At 37.7% G+C, this 14,299-nt stretch overlaps 1 protein-coding gene across 1 annotated transcript in view; it reads left to right on the forward strand.

Annotated features, from left to right (window-relative positions):
* Positions 1-14,299, forward strand: part of USP32 (ubiquitin specific peptidase 32) — a 116,585-nt gene that overhangs the window by 16,734 nt on the left and 85,552 nt on the right. The gene's annotated exons all lie outside the window — the stretch shown is intronic.

The following is a 14,299-nucleotide window of genomic DNA, read 5'->3' on the forward strand; positions in this document are numbered from 1 at the left end:
CGTCTAACACAATTATTTACTTTTACTGTATTTTCAAATAACCCCTGGCTGGTTTGGCTCAGTGGATTGAGCGTCGGCCTGCGAGCTAAGTGTCGCTGGTTCGATCTTCCGGTCAGGGCACATCAGAGAAGGAAAACTCTGACTCCAAAAAACCTCCGCTGCCTTGCGGCATACCTCTTCTGGGGAAAGGCTAAGGGAGTAAACCCCGACAGAAAATCCGGAGCCGGAGTCCCTAAGGCGGTTTGACGTTGTAGTCAACACCGGCAACTCCTGCGGCGCACCTGAAGCCAAGCTGTATTGACTCCGTCTTTCCCTTGGACCCTTCAGCTGCGAAGAGAGGGGGGGTCTGCTGCATGGGCAACAGCAGACCCTCCATATCACCCTGCCCAGGCTCTGTAGCTTCATCGCAAGATGTCAATTCAACACGGGAGGAGACAGATACCGTGTCACTCCCGAGTCGGACTGCACAGCCATTCTCGGCGGTGCAGATAGACTCTTAAGAAGCTACACCATCGTCTCTCGAGACGGACGGCTGCCAACGACGACGACGACTCTATTTTCAAATAAATGTTTTATATTGTTTTAATCATAACATATATGCAATTTTGTATCTTGGTTTTTTTCTCTCTGAGATGTCTTTTTTTTTTTTATCAGTGTTATGCATGCATATAGTTTAAAGTGTTAAATAGTTTGTATAAGATATGTTAAATCGTCGTCGGCAGCCGTCTGTCTCGAGAGACGATGGTGTAGCTTCTTAAGAGTCTATCTGCACCGCCGAGAATGGCTGTGCAGTCCGACTCGGGAGTGACACGGTATCTGTCTCCTCCCGTGTTGAATCGACATCTTACGATGACGCTGGAGTGTCCTCTCCAGTGAAGCTGAAGCTACAGAGCCTGGGCAGGGTGATATGGAGGGTCTGCTGTTGCCCAAGCAGCAGACCCAAGATTTGTTAAATAAGAAGCAGGTATCTAATTTTCCTTAGCATTTTTTATTTACCAGAAAGAGAGCAGTTTATATTATATTCCTTTAGTTGATTTTGGCATTTGGTATAGCTTTTTTCATTATAGGCATTATCTGTTGACTTGTCACTTCTGACCTTGAGAATTTAGCTTTCTTCCCCCTCCTTTCTCCTTAGCCACTTCCCGTTCCCCTTTCTCTATTACTTCATTTTACCACTACAGTTGTGGTTATATGCTAATTATGCTGAGATAAATATTCAGTGTTTACCTTATGATATGTACATATGATTCCTAGCTGAAGTTATGTGATAAGCTACAATTACTTTTCTGCACAACTTTTTGTTTAACCTAGAGCTGATAAATATGGTTTGATTTGTGTTTGTTTAGTATTCGAAGTATTTAACACTAATTCAACCTTATGCTGTCACTTGCCCAAGTCTCCTCTAGAGATTTTCAGATGTTAATTTCTTCTAATGTTTTCACATAGCCTTAGGACTGGCCTCAAACTGGACTGGTTACTCTTTGACCCTGGTCCATAATTATGAACCTGGGAATTCCCTTCACCCTTATCTTGGCGATTTTCTTGTATTAGATCTTTTGTAACCTCCATCTCATATCTTATGCTTTCTGGATTTTCTCTCTTTCATATATGTGTATATATGTAAATTTTATTTATTTTTAGCGAGAGGGGAAGAGAGGGAGAAGGAGAGGGAAAGAAACATCAATGTAAGAAACATTGATCGGTTGCCTCTCGCACATTTTGCAACTGGGGACTGAACCATGACCTAGGCATATTCCCTGACCAGGAATTGAACCTGCAACCTTTTGGTGTATGGGACGACCTTCCAACCAACTGAGCCACACCGGTCAGGACAGATTTTCTCTTGTTTTGGTGGATGATTTCCTCCAGGAATTTTTTGAGAAAGAGTTCATGTGAGGCAAATTATTTGAGATTTGTTAGTCTGAAAATATCGTAAATCTGTCCTCATACTTGATCAAAAGTTTGTTAGAATTGTAAATTAAAAATCATTTTTCTTCAACCCTAACTGGTGTGGCTTCTCAGTGGATTGAGCACCGGCCTAAGAACCAAAAATCATTTTTCTTCAGAATTTTGAAAAATTATCGCCTCATTTTTAGCCTGGCTTCCTATGTTGCTGTTGAGATATCCACTGCCATTCTGATTGTTGGACTATGTTGTATTAGTTTTTGTTTCTGGAAACTTACAGTATCTTTATTCACAATGTTCTGAAATTTCACAGAGATGTACTTTAGTCTGGCTCTGTTTTCACCTATTTGCTAATGGGCTCACTTTATCTGAAGGCTGATATCCTTCAGTTCTGGGACATTAACTTTAATTATCTCATAGATGATTTCCCCTCAGATTTTTTTCTTCTGAAACTCTTTTATTTGGATATAGGACCACCTTGGACTGCTTCTCTTAATTTTCTTAAATTTTTATGTCTTCATCTTTTCACTGCTTTTTGGGAAATTTTTTTAATCTTACCTTTCAATCTTTAAATTTGTCTTTCTCTTTCCACTCTTTATTTTTTAATTTTTAAGAGCTCTTAATTTTTTTCCTTATTGAAAATATTCATGTGATAAATTTACACGTGTTAAAAACACATGTAGTAAAATGCATAAATCTTATCGACACCTGAGGATATGTTTTTTATTTTTAAAATATTTTATTATTTATTTATAGAGAGGGGAAGGGAGGGAGAAAGAGAGGGGGAGAAATATCAGTGTGTGGTTGCCTCTTGTGTACCCCCACCTGGGAACTTGGCCTGCAACCCATGCAATGTGCCCTGACTGGGAATTGAACCAGCGACCCTTTGGTTTGCAGGCCAGTGCTCAATCCACTGAGCCACACAAGCCCGGGCAGGATTTTTTTAAAAATTGATTTTAGAGAGAGGGGTAGGGGGAGAGAGAGAGAGAGAGACATAGACATCAATGTGAGAGAGAACCATCAATTGATTGATTGGTTGCCTCCCGTATTTACCCTGACCGAGGATTGAATGCACAACCTAGGTATGTGCCCTGACTGGGAATTGAACCTGCAACCTTTCAGTGTATGGAACAATGATCTAACCAGTTGAGTCACCCAGCCAGGACAAAATATACAAATCTTAAGGGTGCACTTCAATGAGATAAAATATATTTATATACCTGTGTAACCGACCTATCAAGATACATAATCTCCTATGAATATATAGATCTTACATGTTGTTTGAGTGAATTTTGACAAATGCTTTCACACTTATCACCAAATTCAAGATATAGAATATTTCTGTCACCATAGGAAGATTCTTTAGTTCTCTTTCCAGCTACTCATCTACACCCAATAGAGGTATTTGATATGATTTCAGTTATTGTATATTAGTCTTGTTTGTTCTTACACTTAATATACATGGGTTCATAAATTATGTTTCCTTGTATGTGAGGCTTTTTTGCTCAATATGACGTGATATTCATCCATGATGTTGTTGAGTAGTACTCTACTACTATTATTTATTCTTTATTTGAACATTTGAGTTTCCTGGTTTTGGCTGTTATGACTGGAACTGCTATAAACATTTTTTATACAAGTCTTTCTAGACAAATGTTTTCATATATTTTATATACATAGGAGTGGAGTGGAATGGTTGGGTCATAGAATAGGTATATGTTTAACTTTATATTAGAAAGCACCAATAGTTTTCCACAGTGGTTAAGTTTATATTACTTTTTCATTCCCATTGCTCAACCTTCTCACCAACACTTGGTATTGAGTCTTTAATTTGAGACATTCAAATTGGTGGGAAGTAGTATTTTGATATGGTTTTAACATATGTATTTCTTTGTTGACTAATGATGTTGAACACCTTTACTCGTGGGTGTTAGCCATTAGTATATCCCTTAAGAGCCCTTTTTTTCTATGAAATTGTTTCCTGGTATCTTGTTCTTTTTTCACCATTGTATCTTATCTCTGTGAGAACATTAATAATAGATCTATTTTTTTTTTTAAGTTAAAAATGCTTCCTTTATTACATAAAGCCAAAACAGCTATTTCTAAGTTCAACTGTTTGTGCATCTCTATATTGTTTAAAGTGTTATGCCTGTGATCTTAAAGACAATCACTTCCAAGTGTCATCAGGTAGCGGCTTTTCTGTGGGTGTCATTTGTTGTGCCTGCTCCCCATTTCACAAGGAACTGACAAACTGCTCTAGGATATTAAGCTCTCCTAGACCCCAGAGTAAACATGTACCTAATGTTCATCCATACCTTAATTGTACCAGAAGCAACAAAGTTCGAAGAAGATAGATCTATTTTTTTAAAGATTTTATTTATTTATTTTTAGAGAGAGGGGAAGGGAGAAGAGTAAGAGAGAGAGAGAAACATCAATGTGTGGTTGGTTGCCTCTTGTGTGCCCACAACTGGGGACCTGGCCCGCAACCCAGGCATGTGACCTGACTGGGAATTAAGCCAGCCACAGTTTGGTTCGCAGGCTGGTTCTCAATCCACTGAGCCACACCAGCCAGGGCGACAATCTTTTTTTTTTTTTTTTTTTGATACTTAAGATAATTATGTAACTTTTTACAGTAAACCGTTTTATTTCAGTTTTTAGTATTATTTTACAGTGACATTTTACATTCAGTATTATTTTGGATTTTTTTTTCAGGTGTACAGCATAGTGGGTAGACAATCATATACTTTACAAAGTGTTTCCCCTGCTAGTTCCAGTACCCACCTGGCACCATACATAGTTACTACAGTACTACTGACTATCGTCGTCGGCAGCCATCCGTCTCGAGAGACGATGGTGTAGCTTCTTAAGAGTCTATCTGCACCGCCGAGAATGGCTGTGCCGTCCGACTTGGGAGTGACACGGTATCTGTCTCCTCCTGTGTTGAATCGACATCTTGCGATGACGCTGGAGTGTCCTCTCCAGTGAAGCTGAAGCTACAGAGCCTGGGCAGGGTGATATGGAGGGTCTGCTGTTGCCCATGCAGCAGACCCCCCCTCTCTTCGCAGCTGAAGGGTCCAAGGGAAAGACGGAGTCAATACAGCTTGGCTTCAGGTGCGCCGCAGGAGTTGCCGGTGTTGACTACAACGTCAAACCGCCTTAGGGACTCCGGCTCTGGATTTTCTGTCGGGGTTTACTCCCTTAGCCTTTCCCCTGAAGAGGTATGCCGCAAGGCAGCGGAGGTTTTTTGGAGTCAGAGTTTTCCTTCTCTGATGTGCCCTGACTGGAAGATCGAACCAGCGACACTTAGCTCGCAGGCCGACGCTCAATCCACTGAGCCAAACCAGCCAGGGTTATTACTGACTATATTCTCTATATATTCTATATTCTCTGCACTTTATCTCCCGGTGACTGTTTTGTAACTACCAATTTGTACTTTTTAATCCCTTTACTTTTTCTTCCAGTCCCCCAATCTCCCTTCCCACTGGCAACCCTCAGTCTATTCTCTGTATCTGTTAGTCTGTTTCTGTTTTGGGTTTGTTTTTTTTTTGTTGTTAGTTTATTTTGTTCTTTAGATTCCACATATAAGTGAAATCATAGAGTGTTTGTCTTTCTCTAACTGACTTAATTTCACTGAGCATAATTCCCTTTAGGTCCATCCATACTGCAGAAATGACAGTTTTTTTTACTAAAATCATTTTCTTAAAGTGATATATGAATGTTGATTTTACTGAGCATTTATTGAATTAGTATTATGATTATTATTAGTATTATAATTTGCAAAAAAATGTTAATTCAATAGTCTAAAATGGTAGCTAGTTTTAGTTTATATTTTTGGATTAGTTTTCAAAGTAGAATCTTTCCCCTCATTTATGATAAATTATTTGTATTTTTACCATTGTTCTTGTTTACCAACATTTTTAGTTCTTAAAAAATTTTTAAGTCAATTTGTAGAATTCCTTATAATAACATGCCTTGAATGTTAACCATTTGATAGATTTGCTACAAGTATTTTCTCCAATTGGCTTACCATTTTATTGCTGCTTTTTGTTTTTAATGTTTGAAATTTGTATATATTAAATCTTCCAACTGTTGTGTTTTGTATCACTTCTAAAGTCTTACATTTTTACTTTTAACATGTCTTAAGAATAATTGGTTCTAATTTATGACTGCATATTTTTAGTATTTAACTTTGTTATTGACATGAAATGTATTTTGGAGTGTGGGAAAAGTTAGGATTTAAATTTTATGGGTTTTTAAAAAGTTTTTAAGCAGGTAATCTAATACGAGCCAGGGAATAATTTCTGTTCTCAGTTTTTTAAAAGATTTCATTTATTGGGGGGAGGGGAGAGGGAGAGAAGGGGATAAGAAGGGGAAGGGTCTAGTCAAAGAACATGTATAAATGACCCATGGACATGGACAACTGGGCGAGGACTTACTGTGGGAGAAGAGGTGGGCAGGGTGTGGGGAAGCAATAGGGAAAAAAGTGGGACAACTGTAATAGAAAAACAAAAACAAAAAATTTTTAATGGAAAAAAAGAAAATATAAAGAATGGAAATGCAATTTTAGTGACTATTAGAAGGACAAGGATTTTCCTTTACACTGTATAGTTTTCTCCCTACCTGATCCCTCCAGAATTTGGCATTCTGAAGAAGTAAGGAATGACATGAGGTTCTTTGCATAAAACTGATAAGACCAGTTGTTAATGGAAGTTTTGTTGACCAAGACTTTGACTGGAATGTCATACCTAAAGGAGACATGCGTGGGCTCTGGTTGTTACCAAAAAGCCCTGAGGAACTAGGATTGACTTTCAAAGGTAATAAAAGCTCTTGAGAAAAAAGGCCTGGTACCTTGGTTGTTTGTGTGGTCCATGGCAGTCTCTCCAGGGAAGGAACGAAGGTTGATTTTCTGAAAGATGGCTAGAGGGGACCTTAAGGCATAATGGAAAACCTGAAGGACTTGGAAAAGACAGGTGTTTACAGGCAAGGCTGAATGCCAGGTATGTGGTTCTGCTTCTGTGCCCTGAAGGGCAGACTGAAGGTCACCCTAAATGTTCCTTGTGTAAGTTCCAGCAAAACAGACTTAAAGATCATAAGTGATCAATTGCTGCTCTTATTGTGTTTATGCAAATGAACAGGATAAATTAAAACTGGACTTAATGCAGTCCCTTTAATGACAAGGAGGGTAATCTTAAGGAGAAAAATCGTGATTAAAAAAAAAAAAAAGATAAATATGCATAGTAACTCCTATTTTGCCTCTTACAGTCTGTTCTAATTATTCTTATGTAGTCTTACATCAGAAATTTGTGTATTTCTCAGAGAAACTTGCATTGTATTTTATGAAATTGAGACTTCCCTATTCTAAATTATCTTGTTCTGCTTTGGTTGTTTGGGAAGTGTTTGTACACTTTGCTTTTATGTAATAAAACTTAAGAATGTTGCCATCTTGAGGTTGTTTATAAAACAATGATGGTATGGTTATCAGGAATTGCTGACAACTATGAAGTGTTTCTCATATACAAATAAAACTACTAGATTCAGTTCTTGGTTTTAACATTTTGTTTTGTTTTTGTTCTTTAGCTAGGACCTCAGTGTAAAATATATTTTTCCTTCACCTTTTAAAAAAAAAATTACAATGGCCCTACAACTAGTAGCCTTGTTTTCTTTTGAACCAGGGCCTTTGGTGAAGACTTTTCTCTAGTAGACGCTCCTTTAAATCCTTACTTTAGGATTTCTTATTAACTATAAGCAAACGGACTTCCCTTCCCCCTTGATTTCTATAAAGTAAAAAAATTACACCTTCAAATAAACATTCTAGTCTTTATATTAACTGTAGTTTAAAAAATTACATTAAAATAAATAAGCAGCAAGTGGTGCACTATTCAGTACCGTAGTACACAGCATGAGTGCATTATTATCTCTAAATACTGCATTTCTCTTGCAGCAGGGAGGATGGAATTGTGTTTTATGAAATGGTGAATTTGTTTAGGTTGAATTTTTATTTAGTGTCATCCCTTGCATTTTTTTACTTGTTTGCTTGTTTATTGCCTGTTAGCTTATATGGTTCTTTGAGGTGTATGAGTTTGTTTTATCCATTTTAATAATAGCAGTGTGTTTCTGTTTCTGGAGGAAAGTTAGTTTCACAATTTCCATCAGTAGACTTAAATTAGAATTTTTTTGAATTATAGAAATTAAGACTCAAAAGCAGACTCTTAACAAATCTAACTCAATTATATTTATTTTTCCTAAAAGTGCAGTGAAATACTCATTTCAGTTTTAAATGTCAGAGTACTAAAACTATTACTATTATAAATATGAATTAATTTTTCATGTCATTTTGAAGCCTACCCTTTGCATAAGTTTAGATTCAAGACCAAACTTTTTGGTAGCTTTGTTCTAGTTTTTCTCTTACATATTTATTCTGTGGCATTATTTTTTATATTTTAATAAAATTACATATAAAATTTTATATGTAAAAATGTCTTATCTGAATGAATCTTTTGGTAATTACTTAGTTTCCTGATGACTTTATAACCATTGCCATGAAGTAATAGTGTAGAGTAATGAAAAAGTAATAAAATTTTTGTGTATAAGTAGGACAAGAATTCCTTGGAGAAAGATTGAGTGAATGATTACAGGAAGGTATTTCTTTAGTTACAGATTAATTGTCTTGAAAGTTAAATTAATTTTAAACTGTCATTTTTAAAGACATAAACTCATAATGAAACTAGATTAACTGAATAATTGGAGCTTTATTGATAAAGAAAATTGGAAAACAATTAACATTTTCTTTATTTAAACAAAACTAACTTTCACTTGTTAAAATAACTTTCTTTTTTCTTCTGACCATAAGCTGGTAATACTGTTGCCTGTTCCTCTACCTGAATGTTTAGTAGAACAGTAATGACTTTTTCCCCACTATGCTTATGGGTGAATTGTCAGTATGTTGTCATGTATGCCAATAGTTTTACAGTTAAGTGCCTTTCTGAAAGTTGTGATTGAGAGTTTAGGATGAAAAGAATATATATCATTCGTAATAGAAAATTTGAGATCAGGGAGCTAGTAAGGAACAATATCTAAAACACTCATAAAAATTAAGTATTATAGTACATTAATCCTTTCCACAAAAATTTGAAGCCCTTAGTTTTTGTTATAATTTTAATTTAAAAATTTCAGATTAAAACATTTATTATTACCAGGTTGATGTGCACCTTCTAATCATAAAGTATTGGTAAACACTCTTGAGAAAATACAAAGCAAGAACTCAGTTTGGGGAGCATTTGAGAATTTGCTCCTGGCATACATGGTCAGTTTGGTTCAAATAAATCCTTTTATATATATATATATATACACACACACACATGCACACACACACATATGTGTGTGTGTGTGCATGTGTATAAAGATTTTATTTATTTACTTTTAGAGAGAGGGGAAGAGAGGGAGAAAACCAGTGTGTGAGAGATACATTGATCCGTTGCCTCACACACCCAAGTGGAGACCTGGCTTGGAACCCAGGCATGTGCTCTGACTGGGAATCGAACCACTGACCTTTCAGTCCACAGGGCGTCACTCAATCCACTGAGCCACACCAGCCAGGACAACTCTTATTAAAGCAAATAAACAAACAGAAAAACACATTTTGTAAATATGTGAATTTCTTTAAAGAATTCAGAATTGTCCACACCTGACTCTTATCCACTTATATAAATTTTTCAGAATTGCTTTTGGAATTAGAAGGAGTAACATATGGAGGTTTGTCAGATCTTATATGTTGTTAGCATTAATGGTAGCTATAGTGACATTTTTCCTGTCATTTGTTAGGTGTAGTGGTTGCCAATAAATCAGTTTGTTTTCAAAGTATTTCTTCCCAAATGACAGCAGCATTGAGAATAGAGACACTATGTGTTCTTTTTCACCAGTTTGTAAGAAGGATGTTTAAACATTCCAATTATTTCCACTCTGTATGAAAAGCAGAACTATTCCAAATTTTGTGAATATGTTTTCTTTTGACTAATACTTTTTTGTTTCCAAACTCTACTAATTTGTTTTCTTCTAAGGTGGTTTTCTTATTGTGCCTTTTAGCAGGAATCTTAGTGACTCAAGAATAGGTGAATTCTCATACAAGTGTAGGAAAAAATTCATGCTTTCTTAAAGGACAAGAAAATAACTTTGACTCTTTAATTATGGGTTTAGCTAGTTGTCGGCAGCCGTCCGTCTCAAGAGACGATGGTGTAGCTTCTTAAGAGTCTATCTGCACTGCCGAGAATGGTTGTGCAGTCCGACTCGGGAGTTACACGGTATCTGTCTCCTCCCGTGTTGAATCGACATCTTGCGATGACGCTGGAGTGTCCTCTCCAGTGAAGCTGAAGCTACAGAGCCTGGGCAGGGTGATATGGAGGGTCTGCTGTTGCCCATGCAGCAGACCCCCCCTCTCTTCGCAGCTGAAGGGTCCAAGGGAAAGACGGAGTCAATACAGCTTGGCTTCAGGTGCGCCGCAGGAGTTGCCGGTGTTGACTACAACGTCAAACCGCCTTAGGGACTCCAGCTCCGGATTTTCTGTCGGGGTTTACTCCCTTAGCCTTTCCCCTGAAGAGGTATGCCGCAAGGCAGCGGAGGTTTTTTGGAATCAGAGTTTTCCTTCTCTGATGTGCCCTGACTGGAAGATCGAACCAGCGACACTTAGCTCACAGGCCGACGCTCAATCCACTGAGCCAAACCAGCCAGGGTTGGGTTTAGCTAGTACTAGTAGTAGAATGTAGGGGATCTGACTTAATTCTGTAATCATTTGATGAGAATATAAATCTATATTGTTATTTGTGGCTTTCCTTACAAATTGGAGCCTAAAATACAAAATTAGACTTTTATATGAAAGATGAATCTCATTGGAGGATTGGGCTTTTTTTCTTTACAAACATAATAATAAAATTCCTGAAAAGGTGAAGTTTAGGATATATTATGTTGTAAAAAGAGTGCTATTAAAGTGAAATAGAATGGGGGTGATAAATAGTTTTAAATTCATGATTGGCTTACCAAGTTTTGGGCAATGGTGGTGAAAGAGAAACTTCACTGGTTCCTTTAGGGAAACTGAAAGCTTAAGTACTTGTGTGTGAGCCAGCCTGCCCTCCTTACCCTCTGCCCTCCTGCCTCTGTGTCTCCCTCCCTCCTTTTCTTCCCGTCTCCCTCATTTTGGTTAGATTTGCAAAAGGATTTGGGCTTCTAGATGTCTTTGACTGACACCACTCACCCCCAGGAGGGTACTTGGAAGCATATATTTTAATGTAGTTGAACTGGTGAGTGCCATGTTGTCGATAGCTGCGAAGCTTATGAACCAGGAGAATGATTAATTTGTATGTTTGATTTGAGAAATTGCTGGAAGCAAGTGAATGAACTGGAAAACTTGTCATCAGCATATGTTAATTAGTCATTTTTTTATATTACTGAGAATTTTTTTTTAAAACAGCTAATGGCTACTTAAAGCCATCCTTTCCATGACATTTTAAAGACTCTCCTGCAGTGTTTAAGTATACAACAGATTTCATATGACCATAAACTAAGAAGTGTCCTTTATGGTTTATGTTCTTTCCTTATGAGCTGTTTTCAAAGACACATTCTTCCTAGAAATTATTGGAAGTTAACTATATTTGGCATGTTTCAGAAAGTGAGCTGTTATTAGAAGAAAACTTGTAGAACTTACATGTTTCTCCATTTGTGTTCTAAGTTGATAAGTTGTTACTGGTTTATTCATTAACAAAGTAGCTTTGTTTTCCACCACACAGATTCCATTTATATTATTTTTTAATGCTTGTTAATAAAAAACTAATAGGAAGGAGGAAGCGGAATTTTCTCTTAGACTACTTTAATTTTTTATGCAGTACAGCAAAACTCAGGGGTGCTGGGGAACAGAAGTAGTGGCAGATGGTCAACCTGATGCTCTGTGAAGTTAGGGTGGTTCATTTTGATTACAGACACTGGCAGTCTGTGAAGTCAAGATATGAAGCCACAATCTATTCTGCAGCCTGCGCTAACCATGTGTGTGGTGGTAAAGCCAAGAACAACTTTGTGTGGACATAGTAGAATACATGACTAGATCCGTTTTTAGTTTCCAGGCACACTCCCACACATACCAATACTGTCAACATTAAATCTTTGAGCACTAAGGCCAATGGTATGTACACCGCCACATGTGAATGAGGGACTGCTCGTTCGCCGGCTGCGACGTCGTCTTTGCCACCGCTGCCTCACCTCCTCCACACTGCATCCTCTCTGCCCTGGCGCCCTGCTCCCCCTGCCTCCCCGCCTCCCACTTGTCTGGATGAATATCTCTTCTTAAATCATTGGTTGTCGGGCTTCCAAATGGTTCGATTTTTTAGCAGTTCTGGTTGTTTTTTGATTTGAGGTAGTTGTGATCCTTCTTATGGTGTGTGAAGAGGTGAAGCGTGTCTATTACACTGCCATCTTGGCCGGAAGTCTAGTTGTGTTATTTTAAAGCATCCGAAACTTGGGGTTGAGTAAGTGGTTATATGGAAGATCATTTTGTAGTAGGGACACTTAATTTTAGGTAGCAGGACATGGAGATATCTACTTAGACTAGCCTTCTAAAAAATAAAGCAGAGACATTAAGCCAAGTTTTGAAGGATGTTGGGCCAATTGGAATAACTGGGGATAATAGGCAAAGGACACTGCAAGGATGATGCTAGTGAGCATAATGTGGTTAGGGAATGGTTCAGTAGCTTGGAAGAGCTGGAGCATTTGTGTGTGTCTCTGCTGCTGCTTCTAGGTTTACATTTAAAAGTTTCATCTCTTGCATGTTAGAACATTTTATATCTTTTTGATCTAAACCAAGGATTGTCAAGTCTTGGCAAGTGACATTCTTCCTGGCCTTGTAACCTTACTATTAGCTGTATATGTTTTTTAGTATTCAATGATGCCCCTTGAGGTAGAATCAAAAGCCTTGGGAAGCATCCTCATCACCAATATCCTGGTCTTGTCTAGTTTTTCTAAATTCAGTCTAAAATAATCTCCTTCAGTAAACGTTACTTTTATTTTCTTAAATGTAAAAATTCTTGCTTGGGCTCCTGTTTTCAGAGTGGTCTTTGATATTCTTGATCTACAGAGTAACAATATTTTATTAAACATTGCCTTTCTTTACTGGTATTCGGCTTTAAATTTTGCATTATCTACATTTTTCTAGCACTGTTCCTAAGTTGTGCAGTTCTGACCTATAACTTTAGTATGCTCTCCTTTATAGATACCCAGATCTCATCCAGAGAGAGCTTGTCTGTTCATATATTCAGTACTTACCTTTGCATTCTACTCAAGACATCTGTAACGTAGTCTGATTTTTGCAATTTTCCTGTTTGTATTATATTTGTAGATTTTTTTTTTGTTTCTGTCATGGGATTTCTTCTGTATTCTACTTTTAAGTTGTTTAAATTTTACCATATTTTTTCCTCTCTAATAGATATTTTAGTAAGCCCTGGCTGGTTTAGCTCAGTGAATTGAGCGTTGGCCTGCGAGCTAAGTGTCGCTGGTTCGATCTTCCAGTCAGGGTACATCAGAGAAGGAAAACTCTGACTCCAAAAAACCTCCGCTGCCTTGCGGCATACCTCTTCAGGGGAAAGGCTAAGGGAGTAAACCCCGACAGAAAATCCGGAGCCGGAGTCCCTAAGGCGGTTTGATGTTGTGGTCAACACCGGCAACTCCTGCGGCGCACCTGAACCCAAGCTGTATCGACTCCGTCTTTCCCTTGGACCCTTCAGCTGCGAAGAGAGGGGGGGTCTGCTGCATGGGCAACAGCAGACCCTCCATATTACCCTGCCCAGGCTCTGTAGCTTCAGCGTCATCGCAAGATGTCAATTCAACATGGGAGGAGACAGATACCATGTCACTCCCAAGTCGGACTGCACAACCATTCTCGGCGGTGCAGATAGACTCTTAAGAAGCTACACCATCGTCTCTCGAGACGGACGGCTGCCGATGACGACGAGATATTTTAGTAACTGGAGAAATAGGAATGGTTATTTTTGGCATTACTTTCAAAAGCTATATTTTTATTTTTTATTTTAGAGTCAAAACAAAATATTGTGAATGCTTAAAGAAATTTGTGAAAATGTCATTTTAACAGACTTGTTCATTATCAAGCATTAGTTTCTACTATTGAGAGATTTAGTGGAGTTAGAGAAACTTATTTGATTAAGTGAGCCATTGGAACACATTTCTTTTTATAATCTGAGAAAGAATAAGCCTAGTTTCAGTGTACTCTTTAGATTTATTTGTTTATAGAAACAATGTTCTAAATGAAGATTAGATTCATAGGGAGCCAGATTACAAAATTTAAGTCATTAGTTAGCTGAAATACTGTTCATTTGCAATCAAGAAGTAGGAACAATACTGT

Source organism: Furipterus horrens, unplaced genomic scaffold (genome assembly GCF_987537825.1).
Source record: "Furipterus horrens unplaced genomic scaffold, mFurHor1.1.pri manual_scaffold_11, whole genome shotgun sequence".
Lineage (NCBI taxonomy): Eukaryota > Metazoa > Chordata > Mammalia > Chiroptera > Furipteridae > Furipterus > Furipterus horrens.